At 39.4% G+C, this 24884-nt stretch overlaps 3 pseudogenes; all 3 read left to right on the forward strand.

Annotated features, from left to right (window-relative positions):
* Nucleotides 1-6074: 6074 nt before the first annotated feature.
* On the forward strand, nt 6075-6661 carry LOC142441609 (transcription factor BTF3 homolog 4 pseudogene; annotated as a pseudogene).
* A 1375-nt stretch (nt 6662-8036) lies between these two features.
* LOC142437585 (olfactory receptor 14J1-like) lies at nt 8037-9030 on the forward strand (annotated as a pseudogene).
* Nucleotides 9031-23284: 14254 nt separating this feature from the next.
* LOC142441625 (transcription factor BTF3 homolog 4 pseudogene) lies at nt 23285-24254 on the forward strand (annotated as a pseudogene).
* The last annotated feature ends 630 nt before the right edge of the window (nt 24255-24884 follow it).

Consider the following 24884-nt stretch of genomic DNA (forward strand, 5'->3'; position numbering starts at 1 on the left):
AAATGATGAGAGGTGCCAACATGTATAACTTTTAGAAAGACAAGCTGAATAATAATAGTATGAAAAAGATTTTGAACTGCTGAATTGACTATTGAAAGCCTCATCATTCAGTTTTGCAAAACCCTCTCCTAAAAAGTTATTCTGATTGCTGTCCTTCCTGTTTTTTCTCTAATTCTGCCTTTTTTGTTCCTCTGATTATGCTTTTGTTGATGAGAGTGTTGTGTATAATGTAGCTTGCGCTCTGAACTGTTTCAAAGTATCGGTCATAGTTCATTTCCTCTCACATGTTTGTTGGTAAGAATTTGTCACAGGGTACAATCTGCATAGAGACTGTGAACTATAGAGACCCTCAAAGGGTTCTGATGATCTGTTGCTGCATAAAAAAATGGGTAGTCCAAGGTTTAGTGGGTCTGAGGGAAGAATACAGCCAGGAAACGCCAATGACTATTCACTAGGTCCAAGGTCTCTGCTACGATGGCTTGAATGAGTTGGCATTGAATGGGGTTAAAGTTAATAAAGTCGCTCTTTGCTCTAGCTCTTCTCGAGTCCCTAGCTTCTCAGTGTGGTTTGCATATGCTTCTTCAACAGAGACATCTCAGCATATTTATTTATATGAAGATAGGGAGACCAAAAAACCAAAGTTTGAACATCTAGTGTTTTGTTTTGTTTTGTTTTTGGATTGAGGCCCAGAAATTGCATTAACATTATCTCTCCAGGTGTGTAAGAGGCCTGGTAAGGTTTGACCAAGGACAATATAACCGAGAGGAATTTCTGGAACCTCAGTGAAGCATGAACATGATAGTGGGACAAGAGGAAAGTGAAAGAAAATAGAGGAAATAAGGGCATGTGTAGAGGTTGAAATACAAGAATGTAATATGTAAATATGTTTATATATGATAATGGGGAAGTATATCTATGTGCATATATTTATAGTTTTAGTATGAAGGTAGCAGATTGACATTGGGTCTCCACTCAAGTACTCCCTCAATGCAAGAACACTTTATTCTACTAAACTGTAATTCCATCATACTCACCTTCCTGACACAACCACTAACCAAGAGAAAATGGGTGCATAAGCAAATGTGGTGAAGAAAGCTGATGGTGTCTGGCTATCAAAAGACATTGTTTCTTGGGTCTTTAAAGCTTGAAGGTAAACAAGCGGCCATCTAGCTCAGAAGCAATAAATCACACATGGACGAACTACACTACCCTGTGTGATCATGGGGTGTGGATGGGATCAGGTATCAGACATCAAAGAACAAAAAAAAATCATGTCATTGTGAATGAGGGGCAGTGCAGAGAGGGGACCCAAAGCCCGTCTGTAATGAACTGGATAACCTCTTCAAGTAGGGTCACAGGGAGGAGATGAGCCATTCATGGTGCAGTGTAGCAATGATGAGACACTCAACTTTCCTCTAGTTCTTTAATGCTTCCTGCCACCCACTATCATAAACCCAATTCTACCTCACAAATGTGGCTAGACCAGATATTGTCTACTGGTACAGATAGGGACTGGAAAAACAAGGAATCCAGGACATATGAATCCCTCAGGACCAATGGTGAGAGTGAAGATATGAGGATGGTTGAGAAAAGGTGGGGTAGAAAGGAGGAACCCATCACAAGGATCTCCCTCTAAGCCCCTCCCTGGGGGATGAACAACAGGAAATTGGGTGAATGGAGAAGTCAGACAGTGTAACACATAAAAAATATATAATTTATAAATTATCAAGGGTTTAGGGGGTGGGGAGTTGAGGAGCTGATCCTAAAGGTAAAGTAGAAAGAAAATGTTTTCACAAGGATGATAGCAACAAATGTACAAATGTGCTTGACATCATGGATGGATGGATGGATTGTGATGAGCTATGTTAGCCCCGAAATAAATGATTTTTAAAAATTAAAAACATTGTCTCATGTCAGGGGAGACAGCACCTAACAAATCATCACAGACCCGGCAGACACAATTGTACAGCAATAATATGTAAATATTATAGTAAAGTCATAGAGAATAAGAGAGATAGGAGAATGAAATAAAGGAACCAGACACATTTCATGATAGCATGTTAAACCCAGCCCCGCTTAGGGGTAGAGGGGAAAGGGGAGAGAACAACCTGGGGCAGAGGAACAGAGGAGAGGTAAAGGGGGAGAGAGCATCTTTATTGTTTTGGGGAAACTTGTAGGTAGCTATAATGTATGCATATTCAGTAATTACATGGTTCACAAGGTGGGTGGTAATCACAGTAAGTCTGATGTGAGGAAACCCAACACCTGTATAAGGGGGGATGGGTCTTTTGGTGGGAGGAGGTAATCAAGGAATGGCTGCCTCTACAGGGAGACAGAATCAACCATGTGTTCACTTTAAGACAGCATAGCTGTTGGTGGAGAATCTGCGGGAATGTCATATGATAATTTCCCACAATCTCTCCCATCCTGTATCAATCAGCACACTGACATGATATTCATGCTTGAGGTGAATAGAAAATAGACCCCACCTGAATACCTCAATGGCTGAAATGGTTTGCACACTCTAAATGGAAGGTCAGAGGTTTGAATCCACTGTGAAGTGCCTTAGAAGAAATGCTGGGTAATCAACTTCACAAGAATCAGCCATTGAAGATCCTCTAGAGGACGATGCTGATCTAACACTCACAGAATCAGTACATCTTGGAGTCAGCTCAACAAGTGGTTTTCTCTCGGGGAGAAGAGGACGTCAACTTTGTGGATATTCTTAATCCAGCACAGTCCCACCACCTGCCTCAAATAGTTTACACTGGACCCTCAAATAAAACACATTAACTATTCCTACCAGTATTCATAAAATTTCATCACACTATAGCAACTGTTCGATGTCTAGGTCTTTTAACCATGTCAAGGTGCAGATGGCTTTCCTGCACATACTTCCTGAAGTTGGTCCATTTAAGAGCTGAAGGAATTTTAGCTGCTAAGGGGTTAAATTGTCTCATCATTGAACACTAAACACACAATGGTAAAGTAAACAGAGCATAACCACAATAGACAATCCATTCCTAAAGAAGACAACAGAAGACATAGAACAGTCACAAAGCAACTGTCTTAAATCTTGTCGGAAACCCTTGTCTAATTCTGTCCTTTACAGTCAGGCTCATGGAATGAAAAACGATGGTAAAATTATCTTTAAAACATATGAGGGGACTTCAAACAGTTCTTGGAAAACAGCATGAAAACATAATGAAAAGTTTCCATAAATGCTTGGAAGTCCTCTTGTATTCAGATTTTATGATCTTGTTGGAGTTTACACCACAACTTTCTTTGAGACAATCTCCTCTTCGGCTTGGGCTTAATTCAATAGTGAAGAAAATGTTCAAATATTGATTTTGATGATCACAGCACAATTCTTTTCAATAGATTTAAACCATTAGATCGCAGGTGTGCTAAGTATATGAAAAATAAAAGAATATGGCGAGGCAACACCTTTACATGTCATAAACAGAGGCACACCTGAGGTGCAGGAGGGGGAGCACTGTGCCCTGAGCACCGCTTGAAGAGGTGTGCTGCTGAGCAGTTTCCATTCACCATCACAGTTTCCATTGCTGCCGTCAGAGCTCACTATGCAAGTTAAAAGCAATACTATCATATGTGACAGCCTTCCTGGGTCAAGGCAAACTGTGTGGTCTTGCTCCGCTCAATACAGAAAGAGAAGGATTAGTAAAAATTACTTTGAGCAAGCACACCATAGACCAATTTTCATCAATAACAGCAAGAAATGTGCAGTTGTATTTTTCAATAGTGCCATGCTCTGTTAAGTAAAAGTAAAAATATAAGCAGGCTGGATTGACTAGAGGAACAAATTCAGAGACAGTCATTTGTGCATAAGAGAGATCTGTATATCAAAAAGAAATTACATACCAAGAAAGCCTCCCAGGCCAGTCCTACTCAAGTCCATAAGTCCAAGACTAGTCAATAAGTCCCTCTTCACACTCATGCAGCCATAGGCAATGATACAGAATGCAGAAAGATCACTCATTGGTGGGTGCAAAGTCTTGTGGATCCAATGGCAGTGGTAGCATCACAGGGTTCTGGCAAGTCCCAGTGTGGCTCACTAAAAAGAAGGGGAAGATAGTGAGAAGGGGGAGAGGTTCCCAGGATCCTCCTCATGAGAAGGCCACGTCCACAAGGAGGCACCATCAGTCTGTGACCCTATTGACAGGTTGAATACCAACCCTACACTTTTATATATCTTCAAGTTGCAATGAAAATATGTAACTACCACACTTGCTGTGTATTTTTTATTGATGTGAAACTTTTTTAATGATAGATGTCTGATGTTTGGACAAAGGTACAACTTCAGTGCTTTTGATAGACTCTATTATAGACACATGTCTGGTCTTTGAAGCTATTTTTATTTTTCTGCTTGAAAAAGTCTATGAAACATATCTTTAAGATTCTCATGGTTCTTGTAGTCATGCATGGAGTTTCCAAGAATCTGAGCCTCTTGTATCTTTTTCATCTTTCAACCAAGGATCTTTCATTAAGAATTCAAACAGAAAAGAGATAATAAACTACCTACATAGAAGTGGAGAAATGAACTTTTAATTTGGGTAGACATTAGTCAATATGATTTCTTAAATGTCTTCCAATTCTAAGACTCTACGAATCTAATTCTATGAGATTCCATGAGTTATCTAAATTATAACCTTAAGAATCATTCAGTGCAGGTTATCTTCTCTTTGTAGTGAAGCCAAAAGATAGACACTATTAATGTAAACATGCATTTACTTTGCAATGAACATATTGAGCTATAGAGATTACCATTGTTTATTGACTGTTCCTGAATCAAAATGACAGATTAAAATACTTCTCAATAATTTTGCTGGTGAAGAGCAATAAGCTAAAATTGCCAGTAATGAGATGTGATCATTAGTTCAGCTCTACAGAAATACATTGCACAGGAAACTCCATGTAATTGTTCATTTTGACCCCAAGGTATTTACAAGGAGTCCCAAATGCCCAAAGCACCCTGGGATCCCACTGCTTGTGCCAGAGGAACACCGTCACCCCAACTCCTGTCGCCAAAGGAAGATTAATAGGGCCTGATTTTCTTCTCTCCACGGACAACGTTTTACAGAGCATGCCTGACTCACAGACACCACGGAGCCTCCTGCTTAGTGACTCCTCACACTGACAAGGTCTACCTAAGCTTAGGGAGGGGAGGTTCCTGGATGCGCTCTGGTGAGTGTTTTTGGACTACAGAAAGGAAATTTTCGGAATCACGTAAAGACAATAAATTACAGAGTTTGAGCGGATATGATAAAGCCCATTGTCATTTGATTCATTAAAAACTAAAATGTATAAGTTAGCAGAAGATGTAAAATGTCTAAATGAAAATTAGGAATCCACACAAGAAAGTTGTAACCTGTTTACATTACAGAAACCTTGTGTGGAGTGCAAATCTCATCTCCCCAGCAATATTTTTATTTGTTTGGTGATCAAAGAGCACAGGTTGAATGACTAAAACATGGGATAGCATCATTTAATATTTATTCTATTCTTATAGTTCACTGACCTTAAGAGTGACTTATAAGATGTATGAAGTCTTTTCTACACCACATAACACAGATAGATTGCTTACACATGATAGAAAATAGGGGAAGGAAAAATTATAGATCAAGATATTGTAATGTCATAAAAACACTCTTCATAAAGTAAACATCAAAATTGCCCATCACTAACATATAAATAAAGTGACAGCAAAGTACGCAAAGGGAAAGAGTAGTTGGGGTGAAAAATGAAAAACATTTTATAAATTATCAAGGGTTCATGAATGAAGGAGGATTGGGAATGGGGTGGCGGGGATGAAGAACTGCTACCAAGGGCTCAAGTAGAAAGAAAATGTTTTGAAAATGATGATGGCAACCGACGTACGAATGTGCTTGACATGATTGATGCATGTATGGATTGTGATAAGAGCTGTACAAGCCCCCAATAAAATGATTTTAATGCCCCATTTTGGTCTTCTCCGTCTCCACTAAGCGAACCCTCTTGCTCTTGCTGCCTGCTGGTGTTTGAGGGACGCTACCTGCTTCAGATTTGCCATGGGCATGAATCAAGAAACATTAGCCGAACTTCAGGCTCAGGTCCAGATAGGGGACAAGGAGACAGCTCACAGAAATATGAAGTTGGTACACAGAACAGCTACAATTGATGACAAAAAGCTTCAGAGATCTCTTTAAAATTGGCTGTGTATAGGATAGCTGGTATTGAAGAGATAAAACAAGGAAAGGGGATGGAACACCATTCATTTCATTTCAACTATCCCAAGGTACAAGCTCTCCTCTCTGATAACACATTTGCTCTTATTGATCATGCAGAAGCCAAACCATTCACAGAAATGTTTCCTGAAATATTATGTCAGCTTGCTGCTTACAGCTTCACAAGTTTTAGGAAATGAGCTGAACAGTTCCCAAGGTAAGTGTTGGATAGCAAAACCCCAAAGACAGAAAACATTAATGAGGAAGATGATGTTTCAGATCTCATAGAAAATTTTGAAAGGCATGGAAGAATGAAGCTAACTAACTCCCTTTCTGCTTTTCGGAAGTTGCCATGGACTAGATTTAGCAGCTCAGCTATGTGGTTCCAAAGTTTTACAGACATAGAGAACATCACCTGTTCCAGTTCAGTCATATAAATATTTTGTATATTAATGATGCTGTTTGTTCAGCATTTATGGTCGTTTGATTTGCATTTTGCACTCCCTCCCAGGATCTAATATTTTGGTCAAACTGAAAAGTAGCATTGCAGTTTGAGGGTTCTTGGGGGTTTGATTCTTGATTTAGTTTGGGAATTTTGTGTCAGAGTGTGTGGGGGTATGGGTGTGGGTATGGGTGTGTGTGTGGACAGTGGAAAGCAAATTGGAAACATTTCAAATCATCCTCTCCCCCCTCCCTTGCTCTACTTTAATTGTTCTAAACAGATATTTTCCTCACCCGTTTTACTCACATGCTTTAGATAAAATTTATAGCATAAAAAAATAAAATATGTACCGTAAACTTCACTGGTTTAAACAGGCTGTGTTTTTAAAATATGCACATGTGTGAACATTCTAGCTGCATGTTTTGTTTCTTCTTTCCTCATTTTCAATATCTCTGAAAATTCCATTTTTGATTCTCTACAAATTTTACCCACTCAAATATTATCGCATTTTGCTTTTAATTTTATTTAATCCAGTTATGGTAAATATTGAGTGACGTGCTAAATTTTTACTAAAATATATTATATATTATTTGCTAGAATATACTACAATGTACTAGAAAATATATAGCCTGTCACTGTTCTGAAAGAAACTTGGAATGTTGCAGCTCACTTTATATGATATAATAGTTTAAAGGTAGTGAATTTTGGTATATTCTAAATATGTAATGTGGTTGTTATTTTTTCTAATAAATGTTTAGAGGTATACATCAATTAAGAATTACTTTTTCATACATGAAACTGAATAATAAAATTGCAATGACAGAGTGTGGTGAGTTATATAAATTAACAGGGATATTATTAGAATATAATACCACAGCCACTATTTAACAAACACCTATGAGTGTGAGCTGAATGGAACACTGAGTGTCTACAAATGATTTATGGTCTACATGTCTCATTAGAGCCCTGATGGCAGAGTGGTTACACATTGGGCTGCAGTCCACAAGGTCTGCAGTTCAAAAACACCAGATGCTCCACAGGACAACAATGGGAATTTCTGTTCCTGTAAAGCGTTAATTACAGCCTCAGAAACAGTGGGGCAGTTCTACCCTGCCTTCTAGGGTCACCATGAGTTGGCATTGATTTGATGCTAGTGAGAATAAGATATATCCCATCAATAAACTTGTATCTATTTCCTTGCCTTTACTTAAAATGATGACATAGAATGAGCCAATGTCATCTGAAATTGTCCAAAATAACTATTAATATTTAAAACTACTTCATACATACAATGATAGACCAGTAATTTGTACTTTGTACCTTTTCATCATGGAACAAGTAGATTCAACTGATAAAAACACATTCTTCTTATGCATGTTCACCTTCTCTTGCAGTCAGCATTGCCCTTGGAAGGAGAGGAGGAGTATGACTAATTTGACTACAATGAGTGGATTTCTTCTCGTGACATTTTCTGGCAATCCTGAGATAGAAATCTTACAGGCTTCTCTTTTTTTAGTCTTCTACTTGGTGGCTTTAACTGGCAATATGCTCATTATCACTGCGACTTCCATAGATCATAGTCTCCACTCACCTATGTATTTCTTCCTGAAGCACCTCTCCTTTTTGGATCTGTGCTACATTACTACGACTGTACCAAGATCCATTTGTAATTCTTTCATGCACAGTGGTACTATTTCTCTCTGGGAGTGTATGCTGCAGTGTTTTGCATTTACTTTCTCTGGTTGTGCTGAGATAGCCATGCTCACAGTGATGTCCTATGACCGCTACATGGCCATCTGTTTTCCGCTGCGCTATGAAATCATCATGGACACCAGCACCTGTGTTCACGGAGTCTTCGCTGCCTGGACCAGTGGGCTCATCTCTGGGGTCATGCATACAGCTGCTACTTTCTCCATCCACTTCTGTGGTCCCAAGGTCATTCACCAGTTCTTCTGTGATATCTCCCAGCTCCTGAAACTCTCTTGCTCCAATGACTACATCCCAGAGCTTGGAGTCTCTGGCTTCCTGGCCGTGGTGGCATTTCTTTGTACCATCTCTATTGGCCTCTCCTACACACATATCTTCTCTACTGTGCTCAGAATGCCATCTGCTGAGGGTAGAGCAAAAGCCTTTTCGACTTGCCTACCCCATCTGTGTGTGGTTATATTATTTATCTCTACTGGGCTCTTTGAGTTTCTAAGGCCACCTTCTGATTCTCCAACTGTACTAGACTTTTTAGTTACTGTTCTTTATACAGTTGTTCCCCCAACATTCAATCCAATGATTTACAGTCTAAGGAACAAAGCCATGAAGACTGCTCTAAGAAAGGTGTTCAAAGAAAGAAAACCCTGCCTAATTTGCTGAGGCAAGTTTTCAATTCCAATTTGGGACACAAAACAAAAACATATTGGAAAGGACTCAACAAAATGAATCAAGAACTGCAAGCTAAATGAAAAACAGAGAGTAGAGGAATTTGTATAAATTAACCATCGTTGAACAATACAAATCCTTGAAACACACAATTACATATCAATAACTCACATAAACATTGTAGGTCTAAATACCACCTACAAAGCCTGGTGTCAAAAAATGAGAATGAATTTTATAGACTCTGACTTAATCTCTCCTGTGCGTTTTTGTCAGGGTGTCAGAGTTCTTTGACAATTTGAGAGTCATTCCTAATTTTTTTCCAACTTACCCTGCATTTTTCAGTACTACATTGTATGCAAACACTGAGGATCAATGTTTTCTGACAACTGATAATTCCACTAAGATCCTCTTAAAATGTCATTCAACAAGGGAAACAGTGCTTCAGTCAGTAACACACAAAGATGACCCTTTAAAATATTTCATTACATCATTTACATTGCCTCTTCAGATGCAAAGATTTGTGTTCTATTAATCATCTGCAACTATTTTTTAAATAATGTAACAATCCCATACAGACTCAAATAAATATTGTTCTACCATTAAATGAATGAATGAAGAAAAGCAAAAACTGCTGACAGAATAATATGCATGGGAAAAGAAGATATACCTTTGAAATCAAGCAAAATATTATATAAATGTATGTCATGAATCAAATTCAAAATTTCAAAAATAAATTTAGCCATAGATAAAATACAAAAAAAAAAACTCACACTCACACACACACAAAAACTAGAATTAGTACGCTGAAAGAGATATCTAAGGTTTTTCCACTGCCACCCGTAAATAAAAAGAAAAAAGAATGCCTTTGTTTTCAAAGCATGGTTAATTATTTGGGTCCCAAAAGGGGAGTGTATGTATTGCATCCAATAATAGTTCCAGGAAAATATATAAATCTACTGGCCCATTTTTTGAGGGAATGAGTTATGAACAATATTCAAAGAAATAACTTCTAAGAGTATTTCCAGAATTGATGAATATATCAGTATTACTGATATATTCAAAAACCATTAGTCCGAAGGGGCCCCACTATGAGACAGGACATTCATAACAGACCCGTAGTCCTACACGGAGAATGCTGGAGACACAGTATGGGAATTCTGCTCAATCTGATCCCACCACACCGAGGCAAAAACTAATGGCATGCAACAGAACAGCAAGGGGAACCGAGCAAAAAAGTCCCCAGGGAATACCAACATAGACTTTGGGGTCCGGGCTTAGCACCCCATTAGACTCTAATGGAAAACACTCATAAAGGTCAGCAAACAGCCCTTGAACTAACCACAAGTTTTTCTTCTGTATAGTTGTTGGATTTTTTTTGTCATTGGCTTTTTGTTTTTTTGTTGTTGTTGTTGTTGTTCTTGTTTTGAATTCTTTTGTTGCTTGGTTTTCCTCTGTCTTGTTTTTGTCCATGTTATAATCTCCGCAGATCTGTCTAAATAAGGTAGGCTGGATGAACAATCTGGAGGAGAAACAATGGCACAGACAGTTCCATGGCTACATGGGAGAGCAGGTGGTGGGAGGCAAGGAAGTGGTGTTAAGAAAACTAGGGACAAGGGAACAAGAAGTGATCCAAATCAGTGGTGAGGAAGGTGTAGGAGGTCTGGTAGGGCATTTTCAATGGTACTGTGACTGACAGGAATTATTGAAACCCAAATGAAGGCTGAGAATGATAGTGGGACAAGACAAAAATAAAATGAATTAGAGGAAAGAGCTAGGAGGCAAAGGGCATTTATAGAAGTCTAAATAACGGCATATACTTTTGTAAATATATTTATATATGAGGATGAGGAAATAGAACTCTGTGTATATATTTTTACGTTTAATATTAAGATAGAAGATGGACTTGAGCCTCCACTCAAGTACTCCCTCAACGCAAGAACACTTTGTTCTATTAAACTGGCATTCCATGATGCTCACCTTCCTGACAGGATCGCTGAAGACAAAGTGGGTGCATAGGCAAACGTGGTGAAGAAAGCTGGTGGTGCTCAGCTATAAAAAAATATAGCATCTAGGGTCTTTTATACTTGAAGGTAAACAAGCGTCCATCTAGCTCAGAAGCAACAAAGACCACATGGAAGAAGCACACAAGTCTGTGTAATCACAAGGTTGCGAATGGATCAGTTATCAGGCATCAAAGAACAAAAAATCATATCATTGTGTGCTCACCTGCCGATACAATTGCTGAAGACAAAGTGGGTGCATAAAGAAATGTGGTGAAGAAAGATGATGATACCCAGCTATGAAAAGATACAGCATTGGGGATCTTAAAGGCTAGAAGGTAAACAAGCCGCCATCTAGTTCAGAAGCCACAAACCCACATAGAACAAGCACACCAGCTTGCGTGATAACGAGCTGTCAAGGGATCAGGTAACAGGCACCAAAGAACAAAAATTCATCTCTTTTGGAATGAGGGGGAGGGCGGAGTGAGAACCCAAAGCCCATCTGTAGGCAACGGGACATCCCATTACAGAATGGTCACAGAGAGGAAAAGAGCCAGTCAGGGTTCAGTGTAGCAAAGATGAAACATAAAACTTTCCTCTAGTTCCTAAATGCTTCTTCCCCATTCCCCATACACCCCACCCCACTATCATGATCCCACTTCTACCTTACAAATATAGCTATACCAAAGAATGTACACTGGTACAGAAAGGAACTGAAAACAAAGGGAATACAGGAGGGATGACCCCTTCAGGATCATTGGTCAGAGTCGCAATACAGGGAGGGTGGAGGGAAGGTGGGGTGGAAAGGGAGAACCAATTACAGGGATCTACATATAACCTCCTCCCTTGGGGAGAAAAGTGGGTGAAGGGAGAAGTCATAAGTGTAAGATATGCCAAAATAATAATTTATAAATTATCATGGGTACATGAGGGAAGGGGAAGAGAGGAGGGAGAGGTAAAAATGAGGAACTGTGCGAAGGGCTTAAGAGGAGGGCAAATGTGTTGAGAATGATGATGGCAATGAATGCACAAATGTGCTTGACACAATTGATGTATGTATGGATTGTGATAAGAGTTGTATGAGCCCCAAGTAAAATGATTTAAAAAAATAATAATTTTTTTAAATTAGCCAGTAGAGGTAAAATGAATTCACAAGTAGCTATATAATAATGATAAAATAGAATAACCCAGGCTGAAAATATTTAAAACTCACTATAAGACAAGAATTATTAAAATAATACTGATCATATTATAGAATGTTTATTGTTTTGTTTTTCACATTTAGGTCTATAATCCATAGAAAATAGCATTTGTGTATACTATGAGGTGGATTGAAAAATGAAAGTTTTTCATTTTATCATATATCAAATGACTTTTTTGATTTTTTTCTACTTTAATGTGTTTATGTTGAATTGATCATGTTTATTATAGAAAACTCTAAAATTACTTTAAATATGTAGTCATTTTGTGTCTGGTAGTCTAAATGTCCTATTATTTTGCTCTGTTTTGCATGTTTTCTGAGCTACCCTAAATCGGTTTTATAACTATATAATTTTTTAATCATTTTATTGGGGACTCAGACAACTCTTATCACAATCCATACATACATCCATTGTGTCAAGCACATTTGCACACTTGTTGTCATCATCATTCTCAAAACATTTTCTTTCTACTTGAGCCCTTGGGGTCAGCTCTTCATTTTTCCCCTACCTCCCCACACCACCTCCCTCACGAACCCTTGACAATTTATAAATTATTATTATTTTGCCATGTCCTTCATTGTCCAATGTCTCCTTTCACCCAATTTTCTGTTTTCCATCCCCCAGGCAGGGGGTTATATGGAGATCATTGTGATGGGTTCCCCCTTTCTACCCCACCTTCCCTCCTCCCTCTCAGTATTGCCACTCTCACCACTGGTCCAGAGAGGTTCATCTATCCTGGATTCCCTGTGTTTCCAATTCCTATCTGTACCAGTGTACATCCTCTGGTCTAGCCAGATTTGTAAGCTGGCGTTGGGATCATGATAGTGGAGGGGAGGAAGCATTAAAGAACTAAAGGAAAGCTGTATGTTTCATCATTGCTACACTGCACCCTGACTCACCCATCTCCTCCCCGTGACCGTTCTGTGAGGGGATGTCCAGTTGCCTACATATTGGTTTTGGGTCCCCACTCCTCACTTCTCCACATTCACAATGATATGATTTTTTTGTTATTTGATGCATGATACCTGATCCCATGAACACCTCGTGATCACACAGGCTGCTGTGCTTCATCCATGTTGGCTTTGTTGCTTCTGAGCTAGATGGTCTCTTGTTATCTTCAAGCCTTTAAGACCCCAGATGCTATATCTTTTGATACCTGAGCACCATCAACTTTCTTCGCATTTGCTTATGCACCTGTTTTGTCTTTGTCAGCCATCATGTCAGGAAGGTGAGCATCATGGAATGCCAGTTTAATAGCACAAAACGTTCTTTCATTGAGGGAGTACTTGAGTGGAGGCCCAATGTCCATCTGCTACCTTAATACTAAACCTACAAATATATGCACATAGCTCTATTTTCCCATCATATATAAATATATTTACATAGGTAAATGCCTGTTTTAATCCTGTATAAATGTCCTTTGCCTCCTAGTTCTTTCCTCTATTTCCTATTCATTTCTTCTTGTCCCACTATCATGCTCAGCCTTCATTTGGCTTTCAGTAATTCCTCTCCATTGCATTGCCCTTGATCATCCTACCAGGCCTGCTACAGCAGCCTAGCCACCAATATTGGATCACTTGCTTTCCCCTTGTCTTGCGTTTGTTAACACACACTTCCTTTCCCCTACGTCCCCCTCTCCCATGTCCCCATGAAACCATAGGCCCGTTGTTTTCTCCTCCAGATAGTTTATCCTATGTTATCTAGATATTCTTCAGAGATAATAATATGCACAAAAACAAGACATAGAAAAACAATGCAACAAAAGAAAACAGACAACAACAACAAAACCAATGACCCAAAACAGAATACCCTGTAAATTGTTCGAGGTCTGTTTGTTGACCTTTAGGAGTGTTTTCCAGTCGAGTCTGGTGGGGTGCCATGCCATCGTCCCAAAGTTTATTTTTGGTACTCTGGGGACTTCATTGTTCTGTTCCCCTTGCTGTTTTGTTGCATGTCCTTAGTGTTTCGCCTCAGTGTGGTAGGGTCAGATCGGGCACCCTTCCCACACTGTGTCTCCAGTGATGTCCCCTGTAGGGCCATGGGTCAGTGAGGAATGTCGCATAACTACCCACTTTTAAAATCTTTCTTTTCACTTTTCAAAATACATGCTGAGACATTGATTGGAGTTACACTTAAGTGATAAAGCAAAGGTTGAAGAATTGTGTTCTTTCAGCGATTCTCTCTTCCAATCCATGGCAGAGAATTTTTCTGTGGTTATTCTAGTCTTTAAAAATCTTCTCAAAATTTATATATATTTTCAGTGTAGTGGCTTTGTGCATGTCTATTAAATTTATCTTTAGATATTTGGTGCTACTGTGAAGTTCTATTGACTATATCTGTCACCATTTTTACAAAGTCTATTGATTTTTGTATGTTGACCTTATATGCATGCTCTTCCTAAACATATTTTTTAATTGGAGTTGATTTTATGGATTCTTTGGTATTTCTACTATACTTTGCCACCTGTGAATAAAGGGATTTATGTTTTTTTCTTTCCAATTTTTAACTTTCCTTTTTAGTCATTTGAGTAGGGGCTCATACAACTCTTATCATACATACATACATACATTATACATATATACATACATCAGTTGTGTAAAGCACATTTGTACATTCATTGCCCTCATCATTCTCAAAACAGTAGCTCTCCACTTAAGCCCCTGGCATCAGCTCCTCATTTTCCCCCTTCCTCCCTGCTCCCTTCTCCCTCATGAACACTTGATAATTTATAAATTTTATTATTATGTCATATCTTACACTGTCTCACATCTCCCTTCACCCACTTTTCTGTTGCCTATGTCCCAGGGAGGTGGTTGTATGCAGACCCTAGCAATAAGTTCCCCCTTTGAATCCCACTCTCCAATTTTTAACTTTTATTTCTTTTTCGTTTGCTTGCTTTTGTGCTGAACGAAAACTGCAAGGCAATCTTGACTTACTGGGGATGATCAATTTTCTTATTTTGTTCTTACCTTATAGAGAAAATCACTCATTACTTCAAGGAAGTGAGTAAGGAGTTTCCTAATATTGGGTCATTTCAATGAGCTCATAAATGCACTCAAATGAGAAATAATTTTAAGTATCTGACAGCGACAGAAGAAATATCCCAAAACAAATCATTCCATCAGTTAAGTATAACCAGTGTTACCCCTCTCCTCTTTAACTTCCACAATAAGAAAACAAAGTACTGGAGATGGGTGTATGTGTGAGGCTGATTAAAACATAAAATCTATTAATAAAGTTGCACTAGCTGAAGGCTTCCAGTCTGGACTAGACCTGAGCTGGATGAGGAGGGAAAGTTAACATTGCATGAAATTGTTGATTATAATGGAACCAGAAACCGGATTCACTGCCTTCAAGTCAATTTCAACTCTTAGCGACCCCATAGTAGGGCCAGTGTAGAAATGTCCCTTGGGTTTCCAAGACTGTAACAGTTTACGGGAGTAGAATGCCTCCTTTTTCTTCTTCATAGGGCTAATGGTTTTGAACTGCTGACCAGGAGGATCACAGCCCCACGCATAACCACTACACCACCAGAGTTCCATAGTGATTATCTTAGTGGATATCAATTGGTATCCTAGATGTTTAATAACTACCTTAGTCTTTGATCTCTGTTTTCTGAAGATGGGTCAGCCCATTGACTTGTTGCTCACAGAAAGATCTGGTGCTTGGAGAAGAACATCATGCTTGGTTTTCTAAAAGGAGAGAAACTCTAGTTGAGAGGAATTGGCATGGAGGCTTCTCCAATGTGTTCAATCATTGCAAAAATTGTAAGGCTGGCAGAGTACAAGGCCACCTTCAGTTCTACTATGTATGGGATGACCAGGAGTCAGAACTGACCCGATGGACCCCTGATAACACATATTGTAAAGTGCCCTGACTTTATTCAAAGACTCTTGACTTCAACCTGCTCCTTGGTGCTGACTTTCTTCTTTACATAAACTTCTCTTGAATGCTGACACTTCTTTGAAATGAACAGTAAAAACTCTTCAAGACATATTTACAAAAGACAAGATCGAACTCAACCTGAGAAGACATTAAAATCTACAATAATGTCATATTAATTTAAAACAGATTGATATATATCTCCCAAAAAGAAAGGGCTCACAATGCAATCAATCCTGTTAGGATTAGAATGAGCCTTAAAAAAAAAAAAGAATGAGCCTTTAGTCAATTTTCTGTGAGTTTTGGATGCTAAAATTAAAAGCAATTTATTGTTGTTATCAAAGTTATTTGGATTTACAAAAGTGCTTCTGCCGTGTGAATTCTTTCACTGTTGAAAAGAAAGAACCAAGGTAAACCACCCCAGAAACCTAACAAACTGATCACTAAATGGTATAGAAAATTCAAACAGCTCAGCAACAGTAAGAATAACAACAAAACACAAAGAGATATTTCTCCAAAGAAGACATTCAGGAGCTAGAAACAAATGAAGAAATACTTGAGACTATTGGTCACTGAAGAGATGAGAATCAGAAATACAGTGAGGTACTGCCTCTCCCTGGCACAGTGGCAGTCAGCTTGGATACCCACCCAATAGGACATTTGTACCCTAAGCTTCCTAATTGAGTCTGAATCAACTCAATGGCAATGAGTTTTACATAGTTCTTGGAATACTGTCTGACAGACTTGACCTCCTTTACAATCCACATTAAAAATTCATTGAACTCCCATGGATGCAGCTCAGAAAGGGATCATGAATTTGACACATTGACCAAATGCATATTTTCATATGAGGAAAATCAATTACTGTTATTTAAAATAACCTTTTATTCCTTTCGTGAGTCCTGGTGGCACTGTGAGAGAAGCATTGGGCCACAAGGTGGGCAGTGCAAATCCATCAGCCACCCATCTGAGAAAGATGTGGTTATTTGCTCCTGTAAAGATTCACAGCCTCAGAAAATCTATGTTGCATCGCTGTGAGTCGGAATCCACTCGATGGCAGTTGGTGTGGACTGGTGTTTTTTTCCCCACTTAAAGTACCTAGACCAAACCAAACAGTCACTGCCATCGAGTCAATCCTGATTCACAGTGACCCTATAGGGCAGCATAGCACTGCCCTGTGGGTTTCCAAGGGCATAAATCTTTACTGGAGTACAAAGCCTCGTCTTTCCCCTGTGGAGCTGCTGGGGGTTTTGAACTGCTGACCTTGTGGTTAGCAGCCCACCTCCTAACCCAGTATACAACCAGGGCTCTTCTAAAGGATGTGCCTGTACTCCTTAAAAGAATGAGGACTGCCAGCATGTATAACTTTTAGTAAGACAAGCTGAATAATAATAGTATGAAAAAGAGTTTGAACTGTTAAACTAACTATTCAAAGTCCCATCATTCACTTTTGCAAAACCCCTCCTAAAAAGTTATTCTGATCACTGTTCTTGCTGTTCTTTCTTGAATTCTGCCTTTTTGTTTCTCTGATTCTGGTTTTGTTGATGAGAGAGAGTTTTGTGTATAAAGTAGCTTGTACTCTGAACGTTCTCAAAGTACCAGTCAACGTTCATTTGCTCTCACATTTTTGTTGGTGAGAATTTCTGACTGGGTACAATCTTCATAGAGACGGTGAACTATAAAGATTCTCAAAGGGTTCTGATGATCTGTTGCTGCATAAAAAATGGGTAGTACAAGGTTTAGTGGCTTATTACCCTTTATGTAGTTAAACTGCCTGGTTCTGAGGGAAGAGTACAGCCAAGAAACACCATTGACTTTATTCACTAGGTTCACAGCTTCTGCTGAGATGGCTTCAATGACTTGGCATTGAATGGGTGAAAGTTAACAGAGTTGCTCTTTGCTCTAGTTCTTCCCAAGTCCCTAGCTTCTCCATGTGGTTCGCATATGCTTCTTCAAGCAAGACATCTCAGCATAATTATTTAAATGAAGATAGAGAGACCAACAGACCAAGGTAAAAAACTTTTAGTGCATTGTTTTGTTATTGAATCTAGGCCCAGAAATGGCATTAACATTTTCTCACCCAGGGTGTAGGAGACCTGATAGAGCTTGCTCAAGGGAAAAGTGACCGAGAGGAATTACTGGAACCCAAATGAAGACTGAGAATTACAGTGGGATAAGAGGAAAGTAAAAGAAAGTAGAGGAACGGACCAAGAGGCAAAGGGCATTTATGGAGGTCTAAATACAGGCATGTACATAAGTAAATATATTTACATATTGTGATGGGAAATAGATCTATGTGCATATATTTATAGGTTTAGTTTTAAGGTAGCAAGTGGACATTGTGTCTCCACTCAAGTATTCCCTCGATGCAAGAACATTTTGTTCTATTAAACTGGCATCCCATGATGCTCACCTTCCCGACAGGATCACTGACAAAGATAAAGCGGGTGCATAAGCAAATGTGGTGAAGAAAGCTGATGGTGCCCAGCTATCAAAAGATATAGCATCTCGAGTCTTAAAGGCTTGAAGGCAAACAAGTGGCCATTTAGTTCAGAAGCAACAAAGTCCACATGGAGGAAACACACCCAGCCTGTGTGATCATGAGGTATCAATGGGATCAGGTATCAAGTATCAAAGAACAAAAAATTATATCATTGTGAATGAGGGGGAGGGCAGTGTGGGGACTCAAAGCCCATCTGTAGGCAACTGGGCATTCCCTTACAGAAGGGTCATGGGGCAAAGACGAGCCAGCTAGGGCACAGTGTAGCAAAGATGACACATACAACTTTCCTCTAGTTCTTTAATGCTTCCTCCCTTGCAATATAATGATCCCAATTCTACCTTACAAAACTGGCTAGACCAGAGGATGTCTACTGGTACAGATATGAACTAGAAACACGGGTAATCCAGTACATATGAATCCCTTGGGAGGGTGGAGGGAAGCTGGGGTCAAAAGGGAGAACCAATCACAAGGATTTCCATATAGCCCCTCCCTGGCAGACAATCAACAGAAAATTGAGTGAAGGGAGATGTCAGTCAGTGTAAGACATAACAAGATAAGAATAATTTATAAATTATCAAGGGTTCAAGAGGGTGGGGCAAAATTGAGGAGCTGATACCAAGAGCTCAAATGGAAAGAAAATGTTTGGAGAATGATGATAGCAACAAATGTACAAATGTGCTTGACACAGTGGGTGGATGTTTGGATTGTGATGAGTTTCATGAGCCCTCAATAAAATGATATTTTAAATTAAAAATATTACCTCTTGTCAGGGGAGCCAGCCCCTAAAAAATCATCACAGGCCAGGCACATAAAATTGTACAGTGGTAATATGTGAAGATTACTGTAAAGTCATAGAGAATAAGAGATATAGAAGAGAGAGTGAAGGAGTCAGACACATTTCATGGTAGCATGCTCACCTCAGCCCTGCTTGGTGACCCATTTGGGGTTGTGGAAGGTGGGAATGGCAGGATAGAGGCAGCTGGGAAGGAGGACAGGGGGAGAGGAGACAGGGGAGAGAGCGAGCAGAGGAGAGAGGGGACAGAGGAGAGAGTGACCATGGGAGAGAGAAACAGAGGAGAGGGCACAAGGGAGAGAGCATCTTTATTGTTTGGAGGCTATTTGTAGGTAGCTATAAGGCATGCATATTCAGTAATTACATGGGTCACAAGGTAGGTGGTAATCACAGTTAAGTCTCTGAGCTCACAGTTGAGGAAACCCACTAACTGCATAGGGAGAAGACTCTAAGGGGGGAGCCAAAGCTCTGTGAGAGGAAATAATCAAGGAATGGCTGCCTCTAGAGGGAGACAGAATCAACAATGTGCTCCCTTTAAGGCAGCATAGCTGTTGGAGAGAATCTGTGGGAATGATATATGAAAGTTTCCCACAATCTCTTCCATTCTGTATAAATCAACACACTGACATGACTTTACTGCTTTAGGTGAATAGAAAGTAGGCCCCACCTGACTCCCTGAATGGCCTAAATGGTTTGCACACTCTAAATGGAAGGTCAGAGGTTTGAATCCACTGTGAAGTGCCTTGGAAGAAAGGCTTGGCAATCACCCTCCCAAGAATCAGCCATTGAAGATCTTATGGAGGACGATGCTGATCTAACACACACAGAATCAGTACATCTTGGAGTCAGCTCAACACAAGTGGTTTTTTCTCAGAGAGAAGAGGACATAGTCTTTGTGACCATTCTTAAACCAGTGCAGTCCCACCGCCTGCCTCACATAGTTTACACTGACCCTCAAATAAAAGACACTTATTTCTCCTGCTAGTCTTTCTAAAATCTCATCACATTACAGCAACAGTTTAAGGTCTAGGTCTTTTCATCGAGTCATGGTTCAAATGGGTTTCCTGAACATAATTTCTGAAGTACAGTTCCTTTAAGGGCTGAAGGACTTTTAGCTGCTAATGGGTCAAATTGCCCTTCATTGAACACTAAACACACAATGGTAAAGCACAGCCGCAATAGACAATCCCATTCCTAAAGAAGACAACAGAAGACATAGAACAGTCACAAACCAACTGTCTTAAATCTTGTCGGAAACCATTGTCTAATTCTGTCCTTTACAGTCAGGCTCATGGAATGAAAAGCGATGGTAAAATTCTTTTTAAAATTCATGAGGGGACTTCAAACAGTTCTTGGAAAACAACATGGAAAGATAATGGTATTTTTCCATTAATGCTTGGAAGTCTTCTCGTATTCGGATTTTATGATCTTGTTGGAGTTCACTCCACACCTTTCTTTGAGACAGGCTCCACTCAGGCTTCGACTTAACTTCAAGAATGAAGAAAATGTCCAAAATTTGATTGGAATGATCATGGCACAACTCTTTGTAATAGATTTAAACCATTGGATTGCAGGGTGTGCTAAGTAAATACCAATAAAACTGGAGAAACAAGCACACGAATGGAAGAATAAAGCCTAGCATATAAATGCAGAAAATAAAGCCTAGCATATAAATGCTATGGTGAGGCAACACCTTTACATGTCATAAACAGAGGCACATGTGAGGTGCAGGAGGTGGAGCACTGTGGACTGAGCACCTCATGGAGGGGTGTGCTACTGAGCAGTTTCTATTAACCATCACGGTTTCCATTGCCTGCTGTCAGAGATCACTGTGCAAGTTAAAACCAATACGATCATATCTGAGAGCCTCCCTGGGTCAGGGAAAACTGTGTGGTCTTGCTCTCCTAATACAGAAAGAGAAGGAATTAGGAAGACTTACTTTGAGCAAGCACACTATAGACCAATATTCATCAGCAAAAGTAAGAAATGTGCAGTTGCATTTTTCAATAGTGCTATGATCTGTTAAGTAAAAGTAAAAATATAAGCTTGGTGTGTCAGGCTGTATGGACTAGAGAAACAGATCCAGAGACACTCAGATACATTCAAGAGAGATCTGTATATTAAAAAGTAAATATATATCAAGAGAAAGTCCCCGCCCAGTCCAACTCAAGTCCATAAGTCCAAAACTAGTCCATAAGTCCCGCTTCACACTGATGCAGCCACATGCAATGATACTTAATGCAGGAAGATCGCCCAAAGGTTGGTGGAGAGTCTTGTGGGTCCAATGTCAGTGGTCACATCACAGGGCTCTGGCAAGTCCCAGTGTAGCTCATTAACAGGAAGTTGAAGACAGGGAGAAAGGGGAGAGGTTCCCAGAACCCTCCTTATGAGAAGGCCATGTCCACAAGGAGGCACCATCAGTCTGTGACCTGATTGACAGGTTGAATGCCACCCCTACACTTTTATATACCTTCAAGTTGACATGAAAATATGCAACTACCACACTTGCTGGGTATTTTAAATTTATTTTATGGTGAAGAACTTTTAATGATAGATGCCTGATGTTTGGACAAACGCACAGCTGCAGTGCTTGTCATAGGCTTCATTTTGTAGACACAATTCTGGTCTTTGAAACTCTTTATGTTTTTTGCTTGACAAAGCCTGTGAAGCATACCTTTAAGATTCTTAGGGTCTTTCTAATCTGGCATGGAGTGTCCAAGAGTCTTGATTTAATCACATGACATGCTATGAAAGGTGGGTCTTTTATCTTTTTCATCTTTCTACCAAGAACCTTTAACTAAGGATTCAAACAGAAAACAGACGGTAGTCTGTCTACCTACATAGAAGTAGGAAAATGAACTTATAATTTGAGTAGACATTAAACATTATGATTTCTTAAAAGTCTTCCAATTCTAAGATTCAATGAGTATAAAACAATATCTAAATTATAAACCTAAGAATCATTCAATCCAGGTTATCTTGGATTTGTAATGAAGCAGGAAGTTAGACATTGTTAACCTAAACATGCATTTATTTTGCATTGAACATATTGACCTGCAGAGGTCACCATGATTTATTAGGTGCTCCCAAATCTAAATGACAGATTATAAAACTTCTCAATAATGTTTCTGGTGAACACCAACAAGCTAAATTGTCAGTAATGAGATGTGATCATTAGTTCAGCTCTACAGAAATACATTGCACAGGAAACTCCATGTAATGGTTCCTTCTGACCCCAAGGTATTTACAAGGAGTCCCAAATGACCAACGCACTCTGGGATCCCTCTGCTTGTGCCAGAGGAGCACTGTCGCCTCACCTCCTGTGGCCCAAGGAAGATTAATAGGGTCTTATTTTCTTCTCTCCACACACCAGGTTTTACAGAGCTTGTGTGACTCACGGACACCGCGGAGCCTTCTGCTTAGTGGTTACTAACACTGACAAGATCTACCTAAGCTTAGGGAGGGGAGGTTCCTGGATGCGCTCTGGTGAGTGTTTTTGGACTACAGAAGGGAAATTTCCAGAATCATGGAAAGACAATAAATTACAGAGTTTGAGTGGATATGCTAAAGCCCATTGTCATTTTATTCATAAGAACTGAAATTTAAAAGCAGATGTAAAATGTTTGGGAATTCACACAAGAAAGTTATAAACTGTTTACACTACAGAAACCTTGTGTGGAGTTCAAATCTCATCTCCCAGCAATATTTTTATTTGTGGGGTTATCCAAGAGCACATGCTGGATGAATGAAACATGGGATGGCATCGTTTAACATTTCTTCTATTCTTAGGATTCACTAACATTAAGAGCGACTTATAATATATTTCAGGTCCTTTCTATACCAGATCTCACAGATCGATGGCTTACACATGATAGAAAACAGAGGAAGGAAAAGGATAGATAAAGGTATTGTGATGTAAGTAAAAACACTTCTCATGAAGTAAACAATAAAAATGTCCCATGACCAACACATAATGCAGACAACATAAAAATGGGTAAAGGGAGACAGTGGTAGGGGCAAGACATAAAATATAAGAATTTATAAATTATCAAGGGTTAATGAGTGAGGGAGTATTGGGGATGGGGGCTTATGGAATGAAGAGCTGATACCATGGGCTCAAGTAGGAAGAAAATGCTTTGAAAATGATGATGGCAACAGAAGTACAAATGTGCTTCATGCAATTGATGAGTGTATGGATTGTGATCGGAGTTGTATGAGCCCCCAAAAATGATTATTTTAAAAAGACACCCCAATTAAAGTGATTTTAATGATCCATCTTTGTCTTCTCCGTCTCCACTAAGGGAGCCCTCTTGTTCTTGCTGCCAGCTGGTGTTTGAGGAACGCTCCCTGCTTCAGATTTGCCAAGGGCACTAATCAAGAAATGTTAGCCGAACTTCAGGCTCAGGTCCAGATAGGGGACAAGGGTACAGCTCACAGAAATATGAAGGTGGTACATAGAACAGCTACAGTTGATGACAAAAGCTTCAGAGATCTCTTTAAAAATTGGCTGTGTATAGGATAGCTGGCATTGAAGAGATAAACATGAGGAAAGGGGATGGAACACCATTCATTTCATTTCAACTATCCCAAGGTACAAGCTCCCCTCTCTGCTAACACATTTGCTCTTACTGGTCATGCAGAAGCCAAACCATTCACGGAAATATTTCCTGAAATAGTAAGTCAGCTTGTTGATGACAGCTTCATAAGTCTTAGCTGAACAATTCTCAAGGCAAATGTTGCATAACAAAACCCCAAAGACAGAAGACTTTGAAGTGGATGATGATGTTCCAGATCACTTAGAAAATTTTGATGGGGCATCGAAGAATGAGGCTAACTAAAATCCTTCCTGCTTTGTGGAAGTTGGCATGGACTAGATTTAACAGCTCAGCTATGTGGCTCAAAAGTTTTACAGACATACAGAACATCACCTGTTCCTAGTTCAATCATAAATATTTTGTATATTAATTATGCTGTTTGTTCAGCATTTTTGATCGTTTGATTTGCATTTTGCACTTCCTCCCAGGATCTAATATTTTGGTCAAACTGCAAAGTCTCAGTGCAGTTTGAAGGTGTTTTGGGGTTTGACTCTTGCTTTTGTTTGTTTTTGTTCGGGAATTTTGTGTCTGAGGGTGTCATGGATGTGTGTGGGTATGGGTGTGTGTGTATAGTGGAAAGCAATTTGGAAACTTATTTATCCTCCCCCCTTGTTGTATTGTAATTGCTCTAAACAGACATTTACTTCACCAGTTTTGCTCACATGCTTAAATAAAATGTGTAACATAAAAAATAAAATATGTAGCATAACCTTCACTGGTTTAAAATACAGGCTGTGCTTTTAAAATACGAACCCAAGTGAACACTCTAGCTGCATGTTCTGTTTCATCCTGCCACATTTTCAAATCTCTGAGTATTCTATTTCTGAATCTCTACAAATCTGAACCACTCAAATTGTATCACATTTTGATTTG

The sequence above is a fragment of the Tenrec ecaudatus genome, chromosome 1 (genome assembly GCF_050624435.1).
Source record: "Tenrec ecaudatus isolate mTenEca1 chromosome 1, mTenEca1.hap1, whole genome shotgun sequence".
Taxonomy (NCBI): Eukaryota; Metazoa; Chordata; class Mammalia; order Afrosoricida; family Tenrecidae; genus Tenrec; species Tenrec ecaudatus.